We start from the raw sequence: 24,765 nt of genomic DNA on the forward strand, positions 1-24,765 counted from the left end.
GTTTATCCTTTCCTTGGAGTTTGGAGTATTTTTACCCTTCCTAGTTTCCCATGCATCATATTGTCTGACATTTAAAAAGAGGAGGGGATCAAACGGTCCACCTCCCCAAATCTTTCACTACCCATTATTAGAAACTTAGATCCCCTTTGATGTACATTACACAAAATACTCCTAAAATCTGAAGCCATTTAAAAGTAATAACCCATCCTACTTATGTATGTGCTGGATAAATCCCTTTTTAGAAATTTTACTAGTCGCCCCCGGATGAGTCGCTATGGCTGAGTTCTAGAATTCCAGTCTAAATACTTTGGGGTCTTTAGTGTTTTGGGGACTTATCTCTAAACCTGGTTCCATGCGTTGATGCCCATACAGTTGGGGTTCGGCTGTCCGTTGCAAGACCACGTGATTTGATTGATTCTTTGAATCAATCCCCTTAACTCTGTGCAGTTTGTTTGTGTGGCGATGGCTTTAGTGCACAGCTTCCACGACAACATTCTCAGGGAACTACTGGATTCTCAGTTTGTGGATAAATAAAACAGATTTTTTTGTTTTAAAAAACAACAACAAAAAAGGGTGATTTTTTTCCCAATTAAATTTTTCCTTTGCTCAATCATACCGTCTTAGCAGTTACTCTTCTATTGCCGTGATAGAATCCCCTGACCAAGAGAACAGTTTAGGGAAGAGGAGACTTATTTTTCCTCCAGTCCCAGAGGATGGAGTCCATCATGGCAGGGGAGGCGTGGCAACAGGCAGGAAAGCATGGGGAAGCCTGCCTTCAGTGAGCTACCTCTTAAAGGTTCCATGAACTTCCCAGACAGTGGGGAATCACGTGTTCAAACACAGGAGCCCATTGTGGGCATTTCTCATTCAAACTACCATGATTCTGCTGCTAGTGGGGGAAAGCTGGCGAGGTCTTTAAAAGTGAAATGAAAGTGAATCTGAGATGAGTCCTTAAAATATTCCTATGCAATCAATTCCTTTTCTTTCTTTTCCTCTTTATTTTTCTGGATGCTGTGAACTTTATTGATGGTATTCAAGAAAGTAGGGCCCCCTACGCCCCTCCTGTAATTCTAGGATGAAAACTACGGTGGAACTGCTCAGTGTCAGAGGGCTGAGGGCTTCTCTCTTGCTCTCAGTGTCCTTGCTAGGGTGAGTGGTCCAGGGATTCTTACTCCTTGGAGGCCATGTAGGCCATGAGGTCCACCACCCTGTTGCTGTAGCCATATTCATCGTTATGAGCTTTACAAAGTTGTCATTGAGAGCAATGCCAGCCCCAGCATCAAAGGTAGAAGATGGGAGTCACCGTTAAAGTTGAAGGAGTAGCTGGGTCCTCAGTGTAGCCCAGGATCCCCTTAAGTGGCTCTTTTTGATGTCATCATACCTGGAAGCTTTGTCTAGGCAGCATGTCAGCTCCACAATGGGTACATTGGTGATAGGAACACAGGTCAAACTACTGAGCTTCCAGTTCAGCTTGGAGATGATCTTGCCCAGAGCCTTGCCAGCACCAGTAAATATAGGTAGCATTGATGTTCTGGGTGGCTTCACAGGCATCACGTCATAGCTTCCCAGAAGGGCTCTCCATAGTCTTCTGTGTGGCAGTGATGGCATGGACTGTGGTCATGAGCCCTTCCACAATGCCAAAGTTGTCATGAAGGACCTTGGCTGGGGCTAAGCAGTTGGTGGTGCAGGATGTATTGCTGACCATCTTGAGTGAGTTGTCATATCTCTCATGGTTCACACCATCACAAACGTGGGGGCATCATCAGAAGGGACAGAGATGATAAGTCCCTTGACCCCACCAAAAAGTTAAGTGAGTCTCAACTTTCTCCATGGTGGTGAAGACATCAGTGTACTCCACAGCATACTTGGCACCAGTATCATTCCATTTGATGTTGGCAGGATCTTGTTCCTGGAAGATGGTGATGGCCTTCCTATTGATGACAGCTTCCTGTTCTCAGCCTTGACTGTGCTATTGAACTTGCCATGGGTGGAGTCATACTGGAACACATAGACCATGTAGTTGAGGTCAATGAAGGGATCATTGATGGCACAGTATCCTCTTCACTAGACATGAAGGAAATCCTGGTAACTAGGCACCTTCACCATCGTGTCTCAGGGACAAGATTGGCAATGCACAGGAAGATGTAGCTGTCTCTGGAATGGGGAGGAGCAGAAAGCCTGTCATCAATTTCTTAAATGTAAGACTATGTATAACTCTCGTAGTTAAATTTTACTGCTGGCTAAATTTTTCTTTATGCATGAATTCAATAAATGTTGATTTAGACATATAGAAGTAACATTCATTAATATATTTCATTGTTTTTGGCAATATGATAAATAAAATGAGTCTTTGCAGTCATAGCTGAGTGTGTAATGTGAGCTTTTGGGGCAGTGACACCACTAAAGTGGTGCTCCAGTTGCTTCAGGTGTGGCAGACACCATGCTAGGTCTGGGTGTTAAGTGTAATGCACTGTATTGATTAGGTCTCCTCTGGACCCATGGTGAAAGTCAGTTTACACTTTATACTGTTTACCACAGTGAGCGAGAGGTCAAGACATTCAAACCAATCAATTGCCACCAATAAGTCTGGAGAGAACCAGAGACGCTCAGAGGCTTGATTTGAAATGACAGTGCTGAACTCTAGTCCTCACCTCTTCTCTGCCTGTAGGCTGGCTCTGTGCTCAACACACCCCCACTCCAAGGCAACAGAGAGACTTAGTGGAAAGATTTACTGTCAGTGGTGTGACCTTGGGAAAATGCCTGGTTTGGGCTACATTGCTGCTGTAGTTTGGATGTGAAGTTTCCCAAAGGGCCCATGTGTTAAAGACTTGATATCACGGTGCTATTGGGGGTTGGTGAAACTTCAAGGGATAGAGCCTAGTTAGAGGAAATCGGGTCACTAGGAGCATGCACTTGAAGGAGATGTTGGACACAGCCATTTCCCCTCCCTCTCTTCACCTCTCTGATACTGAGGTGTGGGTTTTGTCTATGCCCCACTATGGCGTACTGCTTTATCTAGGCCCCAAAGTGACAGGTCAAATGGTTATTGAGATTTCCAAACTGTGATCTAAGATAAACCTTTTCTCTTTATTAATTGATTTCTCCCAGATATATGTTATAGTAACCTAAGGCTAACACAAATACCTATATCTAAGTATTGGGAGGCAAAGCTCCAAGATCTCTTCTGGCTTTTAAGTGGCAAGGGAAGAAGGCTCTGACTGTCTGAAAGCCTGAAGCAGAGTTGTGAGATCTCTGTTGTGTCTGATAGTCAGAGGGTCTCATAACTAGAAAGGCCTGTATCAGTTTACCACCTTTCCTGTTAGTTTTCTGTTTGAGAATGGCAACTAAATCAATATTAAAGCCCTGCTGTATCAATGGCTGACCAATGAGTACTGACCAGCACAGAGAAGATCCCTGGTGAAAGACAAGCCTACCTGAGGCCAGAGGACTTACATGAGGCATCTATCTTTTCATCTTTGGATAGAAGATGGCCACCATAGGTATAGCGTTGACTCCGCCCTAACCTACTTGCATATGAAGAATGTGCTAAACATATTAGAGAGAAAATTTGGTGAGGTCAGTCTTTTTAAATCAGTTTGGGCCTGCAATAGAGGGTGTGGTGGATGTGAGAGTTTAGGTCGGGTTTCTAGAGGTAGATGTGGAGGATAAGAGACAGCTAACAGTGATTTATTAAGGAAAGGCCCATGGGGAAAACCTGCATAGCAGTGGAGGGAGCAAGTAGGCAAGGCAAGGTGAAAAAGCCAAACCAAGCCGTGGTTCCAGTTGCATGCAACAGGCTTCATCTTGTAAGGAGCTGGAGGGCAGATTTGATTGACATTGTTGAACTGGTTTAATCCGTGAGCACGTTGTGCTTCTATATTTCTGCAGGTTCAGTCACTGGTTAGGGCCTGACCAGTGGGTGATAGGAAATCAACTGAGGGATCTCTCTCTCTCTCTCTCTCCTCTCTCTCTCTCTCTCTCTCTCTCTCTCTCTCTCTCTCTCTCTCAAATATACGTATATAATATAGATATATTATAAAATATATTATGTAACATATACACCTACATTATATAGATAAATTATTTAATATATATTGAGCTAGCCGTGTCTCTAACTTCACCTTCTGAAGAAGGAGGCGGATTCATCTGTTAGGAGCAATGTGTCCCTGAGAAACTGGGGGCTGGAGCTCAGAGCTAGTACAGGGGATCCAAGTGTGTGGAGATTGCACAGTGGGATGAGACCACGCAGAACAGAGGAGGAGTCTCAGGGGCCCGGCCCGAGAGAGCCAAGTTTTACAGTTCTCACCTTTTGCCTGTAGTTGAGTATTCTGCGCTCTGTCTTCTGCCCCATGTGATTGTTTCTCCTTTTGGGAGAGAGGGAAATCTATGGATGGGAAGGAAGATAGGCAAGCAAAGAGTAGACTCATGTGATATCTGTCTCTCTGATAGTCCCCTGTACCTTCCTCAGAGAGCAGTTGGTGGAACTAAGAGCCATGAATGTGGATTCATAAAACCTCAGCTAATGTAAGCTGTTGTTAATAAATGATCTGCCCAGGTTACATAACTCTGGCAGGGTGAAGGTCAGATATCATGACTAAAAGTTTAGGGATGTTTTCACTCAATTATGCGATCTCCTTGTAGTTAGCACAGCTCTTTGTAATCCAGGATAAGGAAAATAAACTCTGCAATGGTTATTTTATGATGTAATTCTATAGCTACCCCACCCCCTCCAAGACTAAGGAGTTTCTGAAGAGCTTTAGATTTCATTGCTAATGGTGCAATAATTTTTCCAAAATATAAGCAAATATTTTTTATTAATCTTGGCAGAGTGGGCTTGAGTTTATTCCATGTAAGAAGTGACGCTGTTTCAGGAACAGATGATCAAGGCAGGCGATCTCTGGTTTATGGTTGGAGGCAAGGATAGTGGTGTTACTGACACTTGAATATTTGACATAGGGACCACATTTTCTGAGTCAAACATTATCTCATATGGTCTGGTAGAATGACTACTATTTGAAATTAGAACTAACGTGGGGTATATGTTATACGTAGTCCTATTAAATTACATTCACTAAACTTTTCATAAATAGAAAACTCAGTGTAAGAATTATATTTAGGAATAATCAGGCTACTTCAGTCGTTAAGTGCAGAGTGTAGCTTGGATTACCTATATGTGAATTCTGTCGCCCCTATTTGCTGGCTGAATAGTCTTGGGTATACTGTGTAAGCATTTGTGTTTCAGTTCTTTCACCTATCAAACTGGTTTAAAAGTAGTTCTACCTTTGAAATGATCATGGAGGCCGAGTAAGTTTATGCATGTGAAAGCACTTTGCAGTCCTTGGCAGATATTAAGCATTGTATGAGTGTTAGCTAATGATATATATATATATATGTATATATATATAAATCATATATTTATATACATACTTGCACAATTGAAGCAGACATTATCATAGGTAGTCACATAGACATATTCTATTTTATGATTTAAAACATACCTAACCAATTTTTATCTTCTTCTTCTTTTTTTTTTTTTTGGTTCTTTTTTTCGGAGCTGGGGACCGAACCTAGGGCCTTGTGCTTCCTAGGCAAGCGCTCTACCACTGAGCTAAATCCCCAACCCCCTAACCAATTTTTAATGTTTTAAAATTTTCTTTAATTTTATTTTGTGTGTGTGTGTGTGTGTGTGTGTGTGTGTGTGTGTTTTGACTTCAAGTGCATGCTCCCAGTGACCCAATTTCCTCTAACTAGGCTCCACTCCTTGAAGTTCCACCAACCCCCAATAGCACTGTGATTCAGACACTCAGCCTTTAACACATGGGCCCTTGGAAAACTTCACATCCAAACTACAGCACCAATGTAGCCAAAACCAGGGGTTATATGTATTTCTGTACCATATATGTACCTAGTGCTTTCAAAGAACAGAAGAAGGCATCGAATTCTCCCAAATTGGAGTTCCAGATGTGAGCTGCCATGTGGGTGCTGGGAATTGAACCTGGGTCCTCTGGAAGAGCAACAAGTTCTCTTAACCACTGAGCCATCTCTCCAGCTCTGGTTTTTAATGGGTTTTGAATTATACTGTCAAAACAGCATTTCACTGAGTACACTGGCTCTTGTTTGTAATCCCAACACTCAGGAGGCTGGGGCAGGAGGATTAATTTGAGTTTGAGGCCAGCCGGGTGTATATGGTAAGTTCAAAGCCAACATGGAATATTTATGGAAACCCTGCTTCAAAAACAAACAAAAACCAGACCCACACCTAAGTATCAACATTCTCAGACATCATCTGAACAGCAGTACTATGGCAAGGAGAATTTGACTTAAATGTTTGTAATTTCACCTGTTCCTCTTCCTCAGCCAATTACCTAAGACTTCTAGAATCAAAGGAAAGAACAGGCTAATGCTTAAGGACTTGGCTTGGGCCACTACATATTTGGAAGCTGCAAAAATGGTGGCACTTGATTCCTGGAACTTTGTGTTGGGGAATTTCTGAAGCTCTGGAGAGGAGAGGAAGAAAGCAGGACTCTCCATAATTCCTGCTCTGCCTGTTGATCTTGTGCCCTCAGGATAGATAACGAACATATCACTTTACAGCTCCTCTGTTCCCTGCCCTTTCCTGAGGAAGTGTGCTGTTGGCTGGGTCTCAATGATTGGAAATGGCAGATAGTTGAGGAACTCACTCCTGCTCTCTTGGCTCCAGGTAAGTTGTCGGTGTGTGAATAAAATGCTCACATGTTTGTCAGAATTGGATGATTTGTTTCCAAATGAGGAAGAGGTTTTCTTTTATCATGAAATGTCTCTTGTCTCTCCTGTAATAATTATAAGTATCTCTAGGAATGGGATGAGCCTACAAACCTCGTTCACAACCAGTGCAGAGCCACAATAAAATTATATGTCTTTAAAAATGGCTTCCCCTCAGATAATTGCTCTTATGCAACTGCTATTGACTGGAGATACTAAATGGGTGGAAGGGAAGCCACATCACACTCACTCAGAAGTGTTAGACTGATTAGAGATGAATTTTGAACAAGGAGGCCTGTCAGTCAAATCATAATTAGCACAGTGCTTGGCATGATCTGGTATCACTCTTATATTATGTTCTGTGCGCAGAATTTCCCTGAAGGTTATGATTGCACGTGGTAAGAATGGAAAATGGAGATACTAAGATGAGGTCATGTCCAAGTGGGTAATAGGCAGTCACCACCAGCAGTCAAGCAATATCTGCTTCGTATGCAAATGATAGCCTAAAGGCTTACAGAAGAGCCATTAAAGTCTCTGTAAAATCCTGACTCAACGCCATCTGTCTCAAGTAGCACTGTATAAACGGGCACTGCCGTAGCATCTGGGGTAAAGTTTTCTTCAGTGCATTCTGATTTGAGCTGCTCAAACAGGTTCAGTCTAATTAAAAACTGGTTTACAGTTGCTAATTTCTTGAAACTCTCCTCCTTTTACACCCAATTACGTTTTCTTTTGCTAACCTTTGGTTCGTTCAGTGGAAAGGTCATGTAGTTTGAAATGGTGTTAGTCTGAATTGAGGTAGGGATTACTGTGCAGCTTTTCTTCTTTTTGAACTGAAGGGGGTCATTCATTCATTCATCCATCCATTCATCCATTTTGACTACTTATTCAACAAGTGTTTATTGAGTGTCTGCTCATCCTCTGGGATTTCAGTAGGGCTGAACCAGCCTGTGCACAGAACTCAGTGAGACCCAGTGCTCACACGTATAAACTATGTGGGAATAATGGACAGTAATGAGCAAACAGAAGTAATTTTGGTTTTGAGGAAACTGTGGAAGAAATAAGTCCATTGGTTAGAGAGTTTTGGGAGGGAGTGTTGGGGTCATGAGTAGGGTAAAGGAAGTCCCATTTTAAAAGAGCTAGTTAGGGAAGCAATAGGTTGGGACAGTCATTCACTAAATGTCAAGGGGTTGGATGCCAATTCCCCAACAGCAGATTCATCTTGGGACTCAGTTCACTGAAGGATTAATTCACTAGACCTAATTTATGTCATCTGTACTATTTAGTTTTGGTTTTCATTTTGATTTCTTAATAGTATTTTGAGGGCTTCTTGACAGCTTGTTTTCTAGTTAGGCTTCATAGCCTGGGGGACAGGACACAGGAGAAACTGAGAGGCAGAGAGAATCCTGGGAACTGTGATAAAAATATATCCATGGAGGTATATATTCAAATGGGGAGAATAGTTAGAAATATATTTTTATTGTTATTATCATTCATAAGGAAAAATGCATTCATATGAACTCTTTACATTTAGGGATATATGTGAGAAGACCATTTATAAAGGATATATTCATAAAACAATATATTCATGAGGAGAATATATTCATGAGAACACGTTTAGTTTTTCTCTGCCCTGCTCCCCACTGTTATTGCTGGAAGATGAGGGATAGGATTAGATACAGAGGAAGGAAAAAAAATTGAGGCATCAGCAGAGAAAAAAACCTGAAAGTTTAAGTTTCTCTTTTAAAAATGTTGTTATTTATTTATTTTTAATAATTGGTTGTTTGAGAATTTCATACATGCACATATTGCATTTCGATCAAACCCATCCCCCATTTACTCCCTTCTAATTCCTCTCCCCACTATTCCATCTCAATTTCATGTGTTTCCTTTAGAAACCCACTGAGTCTACTCAGTGCTGCCAGTGTGTGCCTAAGTGTGTGAGCTCTCTACTGGAGTACAAGTATTCTCTCAGGGGCTACATCCCTAAAGAAAAGGGACACCTCCTTTTCCTAGAAGCCACCAACTGCCCTTACAACTCAGCTAGGGATGTAACTGTGTGCACTCCTTCCTAACCATGCTGGCATTCTGTATGGCTTGATCTTACACAGGTCTTGTGCATTCAGTCCTAGCTGCTTTGAACTATGTATGTGGCTTCTCTATCACGTCCCTAAAGCACCTCTTCCTCATAGTCATCTACTATCTCTGGCACTTAGAATCTTTCTTATGATCTTGATACCTCAACCATGGGAGAGAATGATCTGATGTAGATATCCCACAAACATGAGGGCTCTGCAGGCTGTTATTATATTCACATCAACTAGATGTGGATGGTTGTATTAGCTGCTGTCCATTACAGAAAATAGCTTCTCTGATGAGGGCTGAATGAAGCACTGATCAATGTGTATAAAGATAAGTACTTAGGAGGTGATGTAGTTTGTATTCACTTAGCAGGAGGATAATAGTAGGTTCTCCTTGGCTTGTCCAGTCATGGGTTCTTGGCCCTGTTAATGGTGTCAGGTATGACCTCCATTTGGTGGAAAGACCTAAAATCCAATCATGAATTGTTGGTTACTCTTTTATTTACTTTTCTATTGCTATGAAGAAACACTGTGACCAAGGCTACTTGTAAAAGAAAACATTTAATCTGGAGGCTCATGGTTCCAGAGGTTAGAGCATATGACCATCATGGTAGGGAACGGGGCAGTAGGAAAAAGCATGGAGCTAGAGTAGTAGAGTTGGGTTTGTCAGTCTTACTAATCTTTTTGTTTCTCCAGTGATCCATTCACCATCCAGTAGTGTAGTTCAGTCTCTATGACTGCGTGCAGTTTCTGTGGTTTGAATCACTGTTGATATCCAGTTTTATTCCATTGTTGTCATAGACACATAGTGTTATTTCAGTTTTCTTGTGTTTTCTGAGGGATGATATATGTTCCAATGTGCAGTCTATTTTAGTGATGGTTTCATTGGCTGATGATAGGAATGTGTGCTCTTCTGTGTTTGAAGGGAATGTTCTATAGATACCTATCAGGAGCATTTGATTTATGATGCCTTTAGAACCATTATTTTTCTGTCCATTCTTTGGTCTGCTTATCTGGGCTACTGAAATCACTTTAAAAAAAATGACAGGGTCTTACAATACAGCCTTGATCGACTTGGAACTTGCTATGCAGATGAAGCTGGCCTCAAGCTTAGGGATGTACCAATCTCTACTCCCCAGGAGTCACTTAATACTAATGTGTTGGGTTCTGTGTTGCCTTTGTCATAGAATCTTTTCCCTTCTATTTTGATTATGATTGATAGTTTTGCTGGGCATAGTGTCCTTGAATTGTACCTGTAGTCTTTCAGAACATATAGAACATCTGTCCAAGCCTTTCTTGGCTTTTAACATTGCCAATGAAAAATGAGCTGTTATTCTAATAGACATGCCTTTATATGACTTGGACTTTTTTTCCCTGTAGCTTTCAATGTCCTTTTTTTTCATTCTGTACATCTAGTGTTTTGACTATTATATAATATGGGAAGTTTTTTTTTCTAGTCTTGTCCATTTGGTGTTCCACATGACTCTTGTATATTGATAGACATCTCTTTCCTTAGATTTGAAAAAAATTATGATTCCATTGAATATATTTTCTATATTTTGACCTGAGTCCCACCCACTTTTTCTATACTTAATATTTTTAGATTTTTTTATAGTGTCGCCTGCATGTTCTGTTCATTTTTATAAAAAAATGATTCAATGTTTTCTATCATTTTCTTTGATTGATTCAATTTGTCTTTGTTAAGCTCTGATTTTTTTGTTTTATAATGGAGAAGCCCTCCATTTATCTTTTTATTTGATCATTGAAATTTTCATTTCAATTTTATTTCAGTTTGAGTTTTCTTCAGAAATTCTATCAGGCTCACAAGCATAGGCAGGTATACAGACAGACAGAGAGCAAGCTAACTGGAAATGATGTGGACTTTTGAAACCTCAAAAACCTCCCGAATGACACACCTCCTCCAACAAGGCCACACCTCCTAATCCTTCCCAAACAGTTCCACCAACTGGGGATCAAGTAATCAAATATATGAGTCTACAGGGACAATTCTCATTGAGTCCACCATTTACTCTTGTAATTTTTTTAATTAAATCCTGATTTTCATCTTGATTTTTCTTTATTTAATTCAGTGGTTCATGCTTTTTGATATTCCTTCCAGCATTTAATTCATTTCTTCTTTGTGTTCCTTTGTAATTGCTATTTTGAATTAATTGTCTTGTATATCATCTAAGATGCTTTTCTTAGGGAACATTACTAAAGAAGTACTAATTTCTGGATGAGACATAGTGCCCTGGTTATTCATGCTTGTTTATATGATGGGACCTATAATCTGCAGCTAGGCCAATGGTAGTGTTTCTTTGTGTGAATATCTGCCCCACTTTTGTTGAGTGGGTTTTAGATATCTATTTACTCTTACCCAATTTGACATCTTTTGGAGCAGCCAGATGGTATTTGGGTTCAATTTGTGGGCTACTCAGTGTTGATGTGTGAGTGGGTTATCAGAAACAGTTCTGGTTCAGCTAGCCCTGGGTGCAACTTCTGCAGTAAACTTTTTGTTGAATTGTGTCCTTGTTTTATATACTTAGAAGTCTGTGGAAGGCTCATGGGGTTCAGTCCTCAGGTGGCAGGGGCAGGATCATGGCAGGGCTGTGGGTTGATTGAGGCTTAAGTATCTAACTCAAGCATTAGAGAGCTAGGAGACTTTTAAAAAATTATTTATTTTTATTTCATGTGCATTGGTGTTTTGCCTGCCTGCATGTTCTTGGAACTGGAGTTACAGACAGTTGTGAGCTACCACGTGGGTGCTAGGAATTGGACTGATGATCTTTGGAAGAGAAGCAAGTGCTCTAAACTGTGGAACCACCTCTCTAGGCTCTGACTTAAAAAAAGTTTATTTGTGTGTGTGTGTGTGTGTGTGTGTGTGTGTGTGTGTGTGCGTGTACATGTGTGTATACATCTGTGGGTGGGTGGTAGGTAGGGGTGGAGACCAGAAGTCAACTTTGGATGTTTTTCCTCAAGAACTGTACACCTTGCCTTTTGAGACAGCAGTTCCTATGGGCCAAGAGATTATAATGTAGGCTCTGCTGTCTGGTCAGTGAACTCCAGGAATCTCCCAGAACTGGAGTTACAAGCACATGTCCATAGACCACCACTTCTAGTTTTTCTTTGTGTGGGTTCTTCAGACTGAACTCTGGTCCTTGTACTTGCATGACAAGACTTTAATGACTGACCTATCTCCCCAGCCACTATTTAAACATTTTAAAAGTGGTATTATGAAAGTAAAATAAAAACTGACTAACCTAGAAAGTTAAAGGACATAAGGACATTACATAAATTGTCATTTGAGGAATGGGTCATTAAGGAAATTGGCCATTTGGGCAGTTTGTCATTTGGGGGAATTACAGACTGATTAATTTGTCATTTGAACTGGGGTGATTTGGAGAGTGAATGGGGCATGGTTAATAACTATTCTGGACCAGAAGAATAAACCAGAACTGCATGAGATGTGAGGTCAGCTGCTCTCCAGCTTCTGGTGCTTGGCTCACTGGGAGCCTCAAGGAACAGTCTTGGCAGTGCCTACTCATGCAATGCAGCTGCTTGGTTGAGCTTGAGATGGAATGTGTGGGTCCTCACTGTGAAAACCATCATCTATCTGGACGCACCAGTTCTGGAGGGTATTAGGCTGAGGACTAAGGAAGCTAGAACCTCTTGGATAGTGTTCATGGCAATTATCAACGTTCTATGGGAGATTTCCAATTCCAGCTCTCAAGCCCAAGCTCCAAGTTCAAATTTCCCAACATGAGGTAGACATGTTACACAGGAACGTCAAACTCAACATACACAAGTTAAAGTGCTGGGAGAGTATGTTGAAAGACAAAAGCCGGGGGATGTGGTTCCAATGATTTATATGTATAACAACATGAGAAGTCTTTTTTCCTCCTCTTTCTCAAAAATGACCCACCCTTTGAATCCCAGTACAAATTTCATCCCTCTATTATCATCTAGGTAGCCTATGTTTTTCTCTCTCTCTTATCTAAACCCAATTGCTTAATAGTGGCAACTCTACTGATCATCATCACTGTGGTCAGCACCACACAATCTGGAGTTGTGTGGCTTTTTAAATGTTTTGAAATAGTTTTTAACCACTAGACATATTGCTAAGCAGGTAACAAGGGCTCATTTGTCCATTCCCTAGATGGGTGTGGATTGAAGGCCTAGTATGCATCTGGCACTATACAAGTTCTGAAATACAGAAATGAATGAAACAGAGGTGTTGGTGTCCAGACACTACATTTTAAAGGAGAAATTGGTCTATGAACAATATTTACCAATAGTATGAATATTGGTAAATGCCATAGCAATCGATTAGTTCAAATGACAGCAGATGAGGCAGAAGAGGGATCTAAGGGTCAGGTCACAGAGGCATTGATTTAGGAAGGCTTAGAGCTTCAGACTGGCGTGCTTCGATACGTATCTTTACCATCTGCTTTATTTTAAATTATGTGCATATGTGGTTCTATGCATGAGTATTTTTGCTGTAAAATAATAAAAAAATAAAATGCTGTCTTTTATCCCCCACTAGATCTGGCACTGCAGTGCCCCAAGATATCTGGTAGACATCCTCATCTCAGTCAGCAAAGCCTCTCACCCGCTCTGCTCCATCCCCTATCACACTGCTGAAAGCTTCCCTCTGAGCCTGACAAAAATCTCTCTGCCTATCTAGTTCCCAAGGCAGGTTGCCACCATGCCAGAAATATGCATCTCAATTCTGTGGTGGCCCAGTGTCTCTACCACCACAAACTCTCTTAAACTTAAATCGCCATATGCAAGAACACACAGCACAATAACTTCTGATCCAATTGATAAGGTATAATTTGCTCATCTAGACCCACAAAACCCTGTATACATCCATCCCTTAAGAATATTCATAACAACCTGTAAAAGTACAGAGTGGAATCTTAACATTAGCCTAAGTGTTCTCCTGGCAGCTTCTTCTGCCTCGATCCAGTCTCTTTCCTCTAAAACTTTTCTCCTGCCCATCTTTTCTTTTTGTCCAATGACAGGCCTCGTTCTATCTTGTACCTGCCTTCACCTGTATGACATCCTACAGAGTATGTGCCCACAGAGGTTATCAGATCCCCTGGAGCTGGAATTATACGAGGTTATGGGCTGCTTGATATGGATGCCGGGAATGGTTCTTATGTCCTCTGCAAGAGCAGAGAGCAGGCTTAACCACTGAATGACCTCTCAGGTCTCTCTGATGTATAAATAACCAGGATCACTGTGGTTGGGGTGTGGAGAAAAGGCAACTGGGAGAAAAGAATGTCACCCAGGAAATCAGCAGGTGTTCATTGCAGTGATCTGGACAAGACATAAGGACTCTGTAAATACTTGTGTGTTTTTGTAACCTGGTGGATGTTTTGAATGGAAGTCTTTTAAGAAAAGAGAAAAGGAAAGAGAATTTGGCAAAGATGCTTAGCTTTTCTGAAACCTTCTATCATGTAAGATTGAGAAGATACCAATTGTGTTGCCTACCTCTGTGAGCCCCATTAAAGATACTGTTTGGGAAAGATATTGTTTGCTGTCTATCATCTGTGGGTTCTAGAGAGCATAAAAATGTCAATGGCTCTTGCCAGGAGTGGTGCTCTATTCCCTCCTGGATGACAACATCCCAATTTTGCCCTAGAGCTCAGCCCCTTTTTCCCCTGTGGGAGCATACGTGAACTGGTACTCTGGGACTTGGTCACAGGTTCTGTGAAATAACCACTGAAAATGTTGAGAGCCTAGATGTGTGGTAAGACAGTGCCTGTTCTCTGTATTCTGGACCTGCCCTGCTTCAAGGTCTGGTCCCCAGCTTGCTTTGATTCTCTGTTATCCCACACGCCCCAAACAAGTCCCTTTCTCTTGACATCAGAATTGCTGTCTATTGTTGGTAGCCAAGCTGCTCTAAACACACCTTGGATATTCACATAGGTTCAGGACTTAGGGGGACTGTGGTACTGCCATGGGGTTCCAGCTTGCTGTTGCTTCAGTTTGCCTGTGGACTGAAGAGGAGCTTTTTTAGAATGTAGAATTTTCACAAGCTCTGTGAGAGGAAGTTATCGTTCCTTTCACCACACAGGACCAGGGACTGAGTTTGTTACTTCCCCTGACACCTAATAGTTGAATAAATTTATGAGATATGAGTGATGAGATATATTATAATATGTATATATATGTACGTGTGTGTGTGTGTGTGTGTGTGTGTGTGTGTGTGTGTGTGCAGTTAGGAATCAGACTATTGTAATAAAGCCAAGTGATATCCTACTAGCTAAGGACCAACAGCCATTAAAGCACATCATTAAATATCATTGAGTGAATGAATCAATGAATAATGAATGAGGCATCCAGAGTGCTGAGTTCCAGTCCTTGCTTTGCCATTAAGCACTTATGGGAGCCTTAGTAAATGCCTGGCTGTTCATTGCCCAAACTGTCAAATGCCCTTAATAATATCTACCTTTTATGGCTTTTTGCTTGTTTGTTTTGTTTTGAGACAAGGTCTCAGGCGCTACAAGGTAGTTCCCTCCAGCTTAGTATGTTATTTTGAACTTCTGATTTTCTTGCTTCAGCCTTCTAAGTACTGAGATTTCACAAGTGGGCCACCATGCCCTATTTTATGGGAAGCTGGGGTTTGAACCCAAAGGCTCATGCATGGTAGCAAGCAGTCTACCAACTGAGCTATGCCAGACCTTTGCCTTATAGTTTCCACAGGGTTCTGATAAGATTCTCCATGAACATATTTAAAGGGGAACATTGAGCATGTGGAAGTACGTCGAAGTCTCATACTACTGAACACAGATTTGAGAAGGGGAGAGATTCATGTTGAGAACAATCTAAGCCCCAAATGAAGGAAGTCCAAAGGCAATCTAGCCTGATACAGTTCCACCAGAGTCACATCCCACATGTGCAGCTTGGGAATAAAAACTGCCTGAAGTAAGATCAAAAGATGCATAAGAAACAACAGGAAGCAGAGGCTGACTGCAGACGTCCCCACTAAATCAAAGCCGATGGTACAGGCAAGCCTGGCTCTGGCAGCTTTGGAGGCCTGGCTCATCAGATCATCAAAGGCCTTTCCTGGCCATTAAAGAAAGATTTTTCTCAATCTAGAAATGCCTCTGGCCTCTCCCCACTGTCTTAGCTCATTTCTGGTGATCACCTATACTGAGTGCCTTACTTTTTTGTTGCTGTGATAAAAAAATTTTAATCGAAGGAAGAAAGGGCTCATTTTGGTTTACAGTTCCAGAGGGATGACGTTCATCATGGAGAAAAAGGCATGATGACGGCATGCAGGGATGGTGTGGTTAATGGGAGCAGAAGGCTGGCTAGTCACTGCAACCCAAATGATGCAGCTGAGTGTGACCAGGAAGTGGGGCTCGGCCAGAAAGTCTCCAGGTCCACCTTCAGTGACTCGCTCTCTTCAGAAAGGCTCTACCTCCTAAGGAGTCCACAACTTTTTCAATCAGCGCTACCATCAGGAAACTATGTGTTCGAGTACTGGAATCTATGGAGGAACGGATCATATGCAATCCACTACAGTAAGTGATTTACAAACCCCAGGAGTTTATCTAACCCATGTTTTTGGAGACTGGGAAGTCCAAAAACAGAGCCATGGCGTTTCCTCAGAATCTGGAGAGGTTCTTCCTGCTGCTTTGTATCCTAGAGGGGGATGCCACAAACGTGGGACAGTAAGGACACCAGAAAGGACAACAAAGGCAGTCATTATAATATAGTCCATTAACTATAAATGAATTAATCTAGAGACCTCCAAAGGTCACAGCTCTTAAATAACATCAACATATAACTTGGGGGAGTAAATTTCCAACCCATGAAATTTGGAGGACATATTCAAATCTTAGCCCGAGACACTGTTCCTCATATATGCATATGGGTACTTTAAAAAATTGTGTGTGTGTGTGTGTGTGTGTGTGTGTGTGTGTGTGTACAGCACAGTGTGTGTCATTGATATCAGGTACAAGTCAGTTCTTTCTCTCCATCATGTTGGTGCCAGTAGGTGAGGTAAATGCCTTTACATACTGAGCCATTTTGCTGGCACCAACCAATATTGTTTTGAGCTTTAAGTACTTTTTGGTTGTAGTATAATTTAGCTCTTTTTGCTTCATATCACACAGGATTGATGGGAATGGCATATCAGGATTTGTGGAATATAAAACATCAGATACATGTAGGATGAGCCTTAGAAAGAACTAGTGATACACTGGAAACTTTCGCCAATTTCTGCACTGTAGATATTCCCACTATGGCTGACTTCAATCTACCAGTGATTTGGTAAGTTTCTTGAAGAATATGTCATTATTTAACAGTCAGCTCTTGTGACCTGGGGAGAGTCAACTGCAGTACTTACTATGGAAGGGACGGAAAGGGAGAGAGACAGATTGGGAGCTGGAGAGATTTCATGTCTGATTAATTAATTTGTGTTTTACTTTTATTTTGTTTTTGTTTTTGTTTTTTTTTTGGAGCTGGGGACCGAACCCAGGGCCTTGCGCTTGCTAGGCTAGCGCTCTACCACTGAGCTAAATCCCCAACCCCTTTTACTTTTATTTTGATTTATTTGTAGTTATATTTTATTTGAAAATTATGTTTAATATATATGTGTCTGAACTTGGGTTTGTGCACATAGGCACAGCAGCTGTGGAAGTCAGAAGAGGATGTCGATTTTCCTGGAGCTAGACATACAGGTGGGTGGGAGCTGTCTAATAAGGACTGAGTTTGGGTCCTGTGGAAAAACAGCAAGTACTCTTAACCACTGAACTCTCTCTCCAGTTCTTGAATTCCGTGTTTATTCATATTTTAGAAAACAGTGTGTGCGTATGTGTATGTATGCATGTATTTATGTATGTATGTATGTATGTATGTATGTATGTCTTCTTCTTCTTCTTCTCCTCCTCCTCCTCCTCCTCTTCCTCCTCCTCATCTTCCTCCTTGTCCTCGTCCTCCTCCTTCTTCTTGTTCTTCTTGTTCTTGTTCTTCTTGTTCTTCTTGTTCTTGTTCTTCTTGTTCTTGTTCTTCTTGTTCTTGTTCTTCTTGTTCTTCTTCTTCTTGTTCTTGTTCTTCTTCTTCTTGTTCTTGTTCTTCTTCTTCTTGTTCTTGTTCTTCTTCTTCTTGTTCTTCTTTCTTCTTCTTGTTCTTCTTGTTCTTCTTCTTCTTCTTGTTCTTCTTGTTCTTGTTCTTGTTCTTGTTCTTGTTCTTGTTCTTGTTCTTGTTCTTCTTCTTCTTCTTCTTCTTCTTCTTGTTCTTCTTCTTCTTCTTCTTTTCTTCTTCTTCTTCTTCTTCTTCTTCTTCTTCTTCTTCTTCTTCTTCTTCTTCTTCTCGTTGTTGTTGTTGTTCTTCTTCTTGTTCTTGTTATTCTTGTTCTTGTTCTTATTCTTCTTGTTCTTCCTCTTCTTTCTCTTCCTCCTCCTCCTCTTCTTCTTGTTGTTGTTCTTCTTTTTCTTGTTGTTGTTGTTCTTCTTCTTGTTCTTCTTTTTCTTGTTTTTGTTGTTGTTCTTCTTTTTCTTGTTTTTTTTGTTGTTGTTGTTGTTTTTCTTCCTCTTCCTCCTCGTCCTCCTCCTTCTTCCTTCTCCTCCCTGCCCCTCCTCCACTGATGCTCAGTTTCAGTGACAGTGGCTCAATTTGGCTTTCAGATCTCAGAGACTCATAGAGGGGATCTAGCTTAATCATAGAAAGAAAGGGAGGAATTCTGAGGGAGCTGGTCGCAATGCCTATTCATTGTTTAGCTTCATTGCATCTATCCTCCTGCCTCCTCCACAATTCTATGTTCATGTAGTTTAGATGGGGCTGATCCTATCTCCAGGAAGCAAAGATGGTCTGTCTTTGAGGTTTGGCTAATCATATTACTGTATTTTCTGACCACAGACAGAAATCAGTGAGGCAAGACCTGTGTCTTTAGCCAGTTAAGTGGATGCCTATCTTGAAACTAGTTTAATCATGATGCTCTAGGACAGGAGCTGTTGGTGTCTATGGTGTCACACGGACCACAGGTAATGATAAAATGAGTCCACTGGAAACTCAAAGTTTGGGGATAGGTTGATTCCTGATGATGTCACTTTGATGCTTGAATCATGCCAGGTCTGACACTAGCCTGTTAGAACAATAATATTTAAAACAGTGCTGCAAACAATAGGGACTTGGTGGTAACTTGTAGTATATCCCCTTTGGCGGATTAAAATATAACCGTTAAAGAGGATGTTATAAAATTATAAGTATGGATATATATGTGTATATACAAGTTGTCATAATAATGATGATGGGATACAACCCGAGCTTATTTTTATTACAGTAGCTTGTATAGTAATACAAATAAAAATCTAGAAGGCCAAAAGTAAAGATGCAGTGATTAACTCTAAATGATCGGATCTCCCTTTCCTTTCTGTGTCTCTTAGCTGCAGTCTCTATTTCTACTGAATAGATATAACTTAGGAAATGTAATTTATTAGCCAGGCTTCTCTAGAGGAACAGACCGAGAGTGTCCATGCATGTGCATTGTTATGTATTAGTTATAAATATATAACATAAGGGGGATTTGATCAGATGGATAGGGGCTAGAGAGTGTGACAGTGGCTCTGTGCATGCTAAAGAGGCTGCAAACCTGGTAGATGCAGATCAGTTTGGTGCTGAAGGCCTGCCCTCCCTGGACAGTTGCTGCACTGAGGCCATATTGAATGTCGCAGAAGCTGGCATCTAACTTTAGCAGGAGACAGAGGCAACAGGGATGCTTATGCAGAAAGCAGTGAAGGCAGGCCACTGCATACTGCTTTCTCTTGGTCTTCTTTCATATATGGGTGTCCACTGGAAGGGGCAGGTCTTCCCCTTTCTGTTAACCCTTTTTGGAAATATCCTCACAGATGTATTCAGAGACACATCTACTAGAACAGTGGTTCTCAACCTTCCTAATGACTCGGCCCTTTAATACAGTTCCTTATAACCTCTGACCATAAAATTATTTTTGTTGCTACTTTATAACTATAATTTTGCTGTTTTAATGAATTTTAAGTGTGTTTTCAGATGGTCTTGGGTGACCCCCGTGAGAGTGTTGCTTGACCGGCAGGTTGAGAATTGCTGTCCTAGGTCATTATCTTTTCAAGTTAATAATCAAGACCTGTCATCATGAAACAGAGTTAACTAAAATTACAAAAATAAGCAAAAACAGAAGGGGGATACTTTCCGGAAACCAATTCCAATCCTCATGTCTGCTTTTCTCCAGTAAGAAGCTTGTTGTCAATCTGTGGCTCTCAGCCCTTAATGTCAGCTGACATTTCTCAAGAGTCCAGGGGAGGTCTGGCCATGCTTCCACATACATGAGAATGCTACTGTGTGGGGCTCAGGCAGGTCGTAGAGTCAGCTCTGCAGAGGCACTGCTAGGTGGCTTGCACATCTTTACTGCTTTGGGGGAGGGGCCACAGCGGGATTTTCTAGCCTATAAGGAGACCTGTCCCCCCGCTGTGGTGCTGAAGGACAGTTATAAACCTAAAACAGGGGATCCTTTCTTAGGGACACCCAGAGTCTTCTTTTTCCCTCCTCCCATGAAGACAAATTTCTGGTGCTTTCTCGAGTTTGAAGAACAAGGTTCTGACAGACTTATACCAAGGAGGAAGAGAGAACCAGACTTTGAGAAGGGAGAGATGCGGAGCATCTTGGGAGAGAGCCAGGGCTTAAACGCCAGTGTCTTTCTAGTGCTGCATTATTTTGCAGTTCACTACACGGAACCTGCTTTAGAAAACCCTGGAGGATGCATTCCATGTGAGAATTTGTGGGAACCTTTATCCTGTGCTGCCCCAGCTGGATGTTAGTCATCGGGAGGGAGCCAGGAACTCACCTGTGTCAGGCAGAAGGCTTCCAATCCCTGTAACCCACCCTGCGCATTTGCTGAAAGAGAGCCTGAGAGTTGGGAGCTTACTGGGGTGTCCCCCATTACAATAGTAAAGGGTTCTCGACTTCTGTTTCCTCCTGGAACTGATGGTCTTTTACTTTGTATCTTGAGAGCCCCCCCTCCCCAGTAGTAATGCTATCATCTACTTGAGCATTCCCAACATTTAGAAGAAGCCTAGGACCTGATGCATTTATCCTATTCATCATCTGTGAAGTCCTCAGCATGGTCAAATTCATAAAGACACAGCTGGACTCCAGTCATCAGGACCTGGGGGAGAATTACAGCATTCCAGCCCTGCAAGATTAACATTATACACATATATGAGGATGTCATAATGAAGCCATTATTATTTCTAGAAATCATGTATTAATTAAAACATTAAAAACAATAAAAATGATAGAAGTTTAGGACCCAGGGTCATCTTCCCACCCTTAGCTACTGACCTATGTTCTTGTAGACTACTCTAGCGTAGATTGTCTACAATCCTCTTCTTCCTGCCCTGCTCTGTCCTCTGCCATGTACAGCCAACTGCCCTCTAGCATGTGTAGTAGATTTGTTTGCCTGGCTCCAGTTGTTTGACTTGTTATGATCCCAGCATCTGTGCATGCCTACCATGTAATAGGTGCTCAGCACACGTACGTCCATTGACGATTTGCTGGGAGCTTTGTGTGGGCCCACATTAGTGGAACTCAGATCTAAGGGCACAGCACAGAAGACAGGGCCAGCCCACCACAGCCTCCCAACACCATTTAATTAGACATTGTCACCATGAAATAGTTATGTGACATGTTTCATTTTTAAAAGGAGAATTGAGTTAGCTATTTGTAAGTGTTTGTTCTGAAACATGGTTGGGAAGGGATGGGGACGGCTTTTCATTAGGAGCCTTATTTACATTGCCTGGATGTGTGGTTCCTTTTTTGGGCTGTGGGGTGCTCCTCTGTTACCTTGTTTTTTATTCAGTGACATTCCATAGCTGGTTCCCGCCTTCATTTTTCATTAAAAAGTACCTCACAAGCTCCTTTCCTTCCTCACTCCCTCACCCTCATCATTCACATGTCTCTTGTACATTCAAATGTTCTGAAAATTGCTGCAATCACAGGTAATCCAAGGAATTCGACCTTATTAGCAGCACAGCCAGGGGCTAATCAGTGCCTCCATTTGTCTGATACAAGTAACAGCCCTGAGGAGCGACTGCCCCTCCTCTCTTCAGCTCCTTCCTCCTCTGTGCTGTTTCCTCAGTCTGAAATCATTTAATTTTCCTTCTACTTTTTGGATCTTCCTCCTTTGAAGTGACAGGCAGGCAGCTTCTACATACATTGACTTGGACTGTGTTGTCTGGTATCACCATCCATTTAATTAATTATCTGGTCGGTTCTATCAAACACATTAAGGGTTTTTTTTTTTTTTTGATGACATTGAGCTGTGCGATCAATTTGATTAGTGAGTTCAGCAATATCAGCCATCGATGTTGACCTGTCTGCCTCTGCCTCAAGGAAGTTTACCAAATCTCCTTGCTGTCCTTCCTCCGTTTGTTCAAGCTTCAGAGGGAGCTCTGCCTCATCAAGTCATGTGCTTTTCTTTAGCAATTTTCTAACATTGCTATAGATTATGTTCTGAACTCTTCTCTTGCAGGGACAAACAAGATTTTTTCTTGTTTCTAGTTCTTTAGCAGAATTCATTGGGGCAAAAGAAGAGAAGCCCAAAACAAAACAAGAAACAACAGCAAGAACAACAAAGTGTTACATGTGTCTTAATGTATCCTCCAGGTAATTTTATAAAAAGTTTGTGGTGGTTTGAATATTCTTGGTCCAGGGAGTGGCAGTTCTTGGAGGAACTGTGTCACTGTATGGGCTGGCTTTGAGAAACCTTCCTCCTCGCTGCCTGGAAGCCAGTCTTCTGTTTGTCTTTGGAACAAGAGCTAGAACTCTCAACTTTTCCAGTGCCACACATGCCTGGATACTGCCACGCTTCCCATCATGATGATAATGGGCTGAACTTTAGAACCTGTAAGCTAACCTCAATTAAATGTTTTCCTTAAAAGAGTTGCCTTGGTCATGGTGAATCTTCATATCAAAAGAAATGCTAAGACATAGTTCTTATCCTTGAATGACAGTTGGTTTGAATAACCAAATTAAGGTATGTAGCCCAGTTAGTTTACAAAACTAACCACTGATAAACTTTTTCTTCTATTAAAAACCAAGTGATTAGTGAATGATAACATTATTATTATCAATTTATTATTATTATTATTATTACTATTATTATTATTATTATTATTGTTTTGCCTCAGTCCTGTCACACTTTGGCCCTCAAATTAGCCATTAGTGATTACAAGTCACAACGCAGCCTTGCTAGAACTCTGAGTCTGGAAATGTTGGAGATCTTCCATGAGACCTCCCATCAGTGGTGGTGGAGCCCAGAACTGTTTCCTGACTTTTCTTGCACCTTCCTGCCCCCAAGTTCAGACACAGATGCACACAAAACTGCAAAACCTGCACTTCTGAGCATGTCTTTAACATGGAATATACCCTTTATGTGATGTATCATGTAACAGTGATACCACAGGGGAATGCAGCATCTGAGCACGAAGTGCTTGCGTGACTGTCTTTGCCTGCTCGGTCCACCATAACATGTGCTAGCATACATGGGCAGCTCAGAAAAAAACAGAGACTGATATCTTGTGCTTCTAGAGGCCAAGAAGGCTAGATGAAGGGGAAGTTCAGAGAAGGTTCTATTTCTCAAAGACAACACTTTCTTTTTTCTTTCTTCTTCTTCTTCTTCTTCTTTTTTTTTTTTTATTAACTTGAGTGTTTCTTATATACATTTCGAGTGTTATTCCCTTTCCTGGTTTCCGGGCAAACATCCCCCTCCCCCCTCCCCTTCCTTATGGGTGTTCCCCTCCCAACCCTCCCCCCATTGCCGCCCTCCCCCCCCACAGTCTAGTTCACTGGGGGTTCAGTCTTGGCAGGACCCAGGGCTTCCCCTTCCACTGGTGCTCTTACTAGGATATTCATTGCTACCTATGAGGTCAGAGACCAGGGTCAGTCCATGTATAGTCTTTAGGTAGTGGCTTAGTCCCTGGAAGCTCTGGTTGCTTGGCATTGTTGTACTTTTGGGGTCTCGAGCCCCTTCAAGCTCTTCCAGTTCTTTCTCTGATTCCTTCAACGGGGGTCCTATTCTCAGTTCAGTGGTTTGCTGCTGGCATTTGCCTCTGTATTTGCTGTATTCTGGCTGTGTCTCTCAGGAGCGATCTACACCCGGCTCCTGTCGGTCTGCACTTCTTTGCTTAATCCATCTTGTCTAATTGGGTGGCTGTATATGTATGGGCCACATGTGGGGCAGGCTCTGAATGGGTGTTCCTTCTGTGTCTGTTTTAATCTTTGCCTCTCTATTCCCTGCCAAGGCTATTCTTGTTCCCCTTTTAAAGAAGGAGTGAAGCATTCACATTTTGATCATTCGTCTTGAGTTTCATTTGTTCTAGGCATCTAGGGTAATTCAAGCATTTGGGCTAATAGACACTTATCAATGAGTGCATACCATGTGTGTTTTTCTGTGATTGGGTTAGCTCACTCAGGATGATATTTTCCAGTTCCAACCATTTGCCTACGAATTTCATAAAGTCATTGTTTTTGATAGCTGAGTAATATTCCATTGTGTAGATGTACCACATTTTCTGTATCCATTCCTCTGTTGAAGGGCATCTGAGTTCTTTCCAGCTTCTGGCTATTATAAATAAGGCTGCGATGAACATAGTGGAGCACGTGTCTTTTTTATATGTTGGGGCATCTTTTGGGTATATGCCCAAGAGAGGTATAGCTGGATCCTCAGGCAGTTCAATGTCCAATTTTCCGAGGAACCTCCAGACTGATTTCCAGAATGGTTGTAACAGTCTGCAATCCCACCAACAATGGAGGAGTGTTCCTCTTTCTCCGCATCCTCGCCAGCATCTGCTGTCACCTGAGTTTTTGATCTTAGCCATTCTCACTGGTGTGAGGTGAAATCTCAGGGTTGTTTTGATTTGCATTTCCCTTATGACTAAAGATGTTGAACATTTCTTTA

General features: G+C 41.7%; 1 long non-coding RNA gene across 3 annotated transcripts in view; it reads left to right on the forward strand.

Annotated features, from left to right (window-relative positions):
• The window catches only part of LOC102555263 (uncharacterized), a 117,637-nt gene that overhangs the window by 79,995 nt on the left and 12,877 nt on the right, over nucleotides 1–24,765 (forward strand). For all 3 annotated transcript variants that reach the window (XR_010063720.1, XR_010063719.1, XR_351343.5), the window contains exons 5-8: nucleotides 6,595–6,700; nucleotides 16,057–16,354; nucleotides 16,949–17,105; nucleotides 17,458–17,515. This is a non-coding gene — a long non-coding RNA (uncharacterized LOC102555263). The remainder of the gene's footprint in view (nucleotides 1–6,594; nucleotides 6,701–16,056; nucleotides 16,355–16,948; nucleotides 17,106–17,457; nucleotides 17,516–24,765) is intronic.

This window comes from Rattus norvegicus, chromosome 2 (genome assembly GCF_036323735.1).
Source record: "Rattus norvegicus strain BN/NHsdMcwi chromosome 2, GRCr8, whole genome shotgun sequence".
In the NCBI taxonomy this organism is placed as follows: domain Eukaryota; kingdom Metazoa; phylum Chordata; class Mammalia; order Rodentia; family Muridae; genus Rattus; species Rattus norvegicus.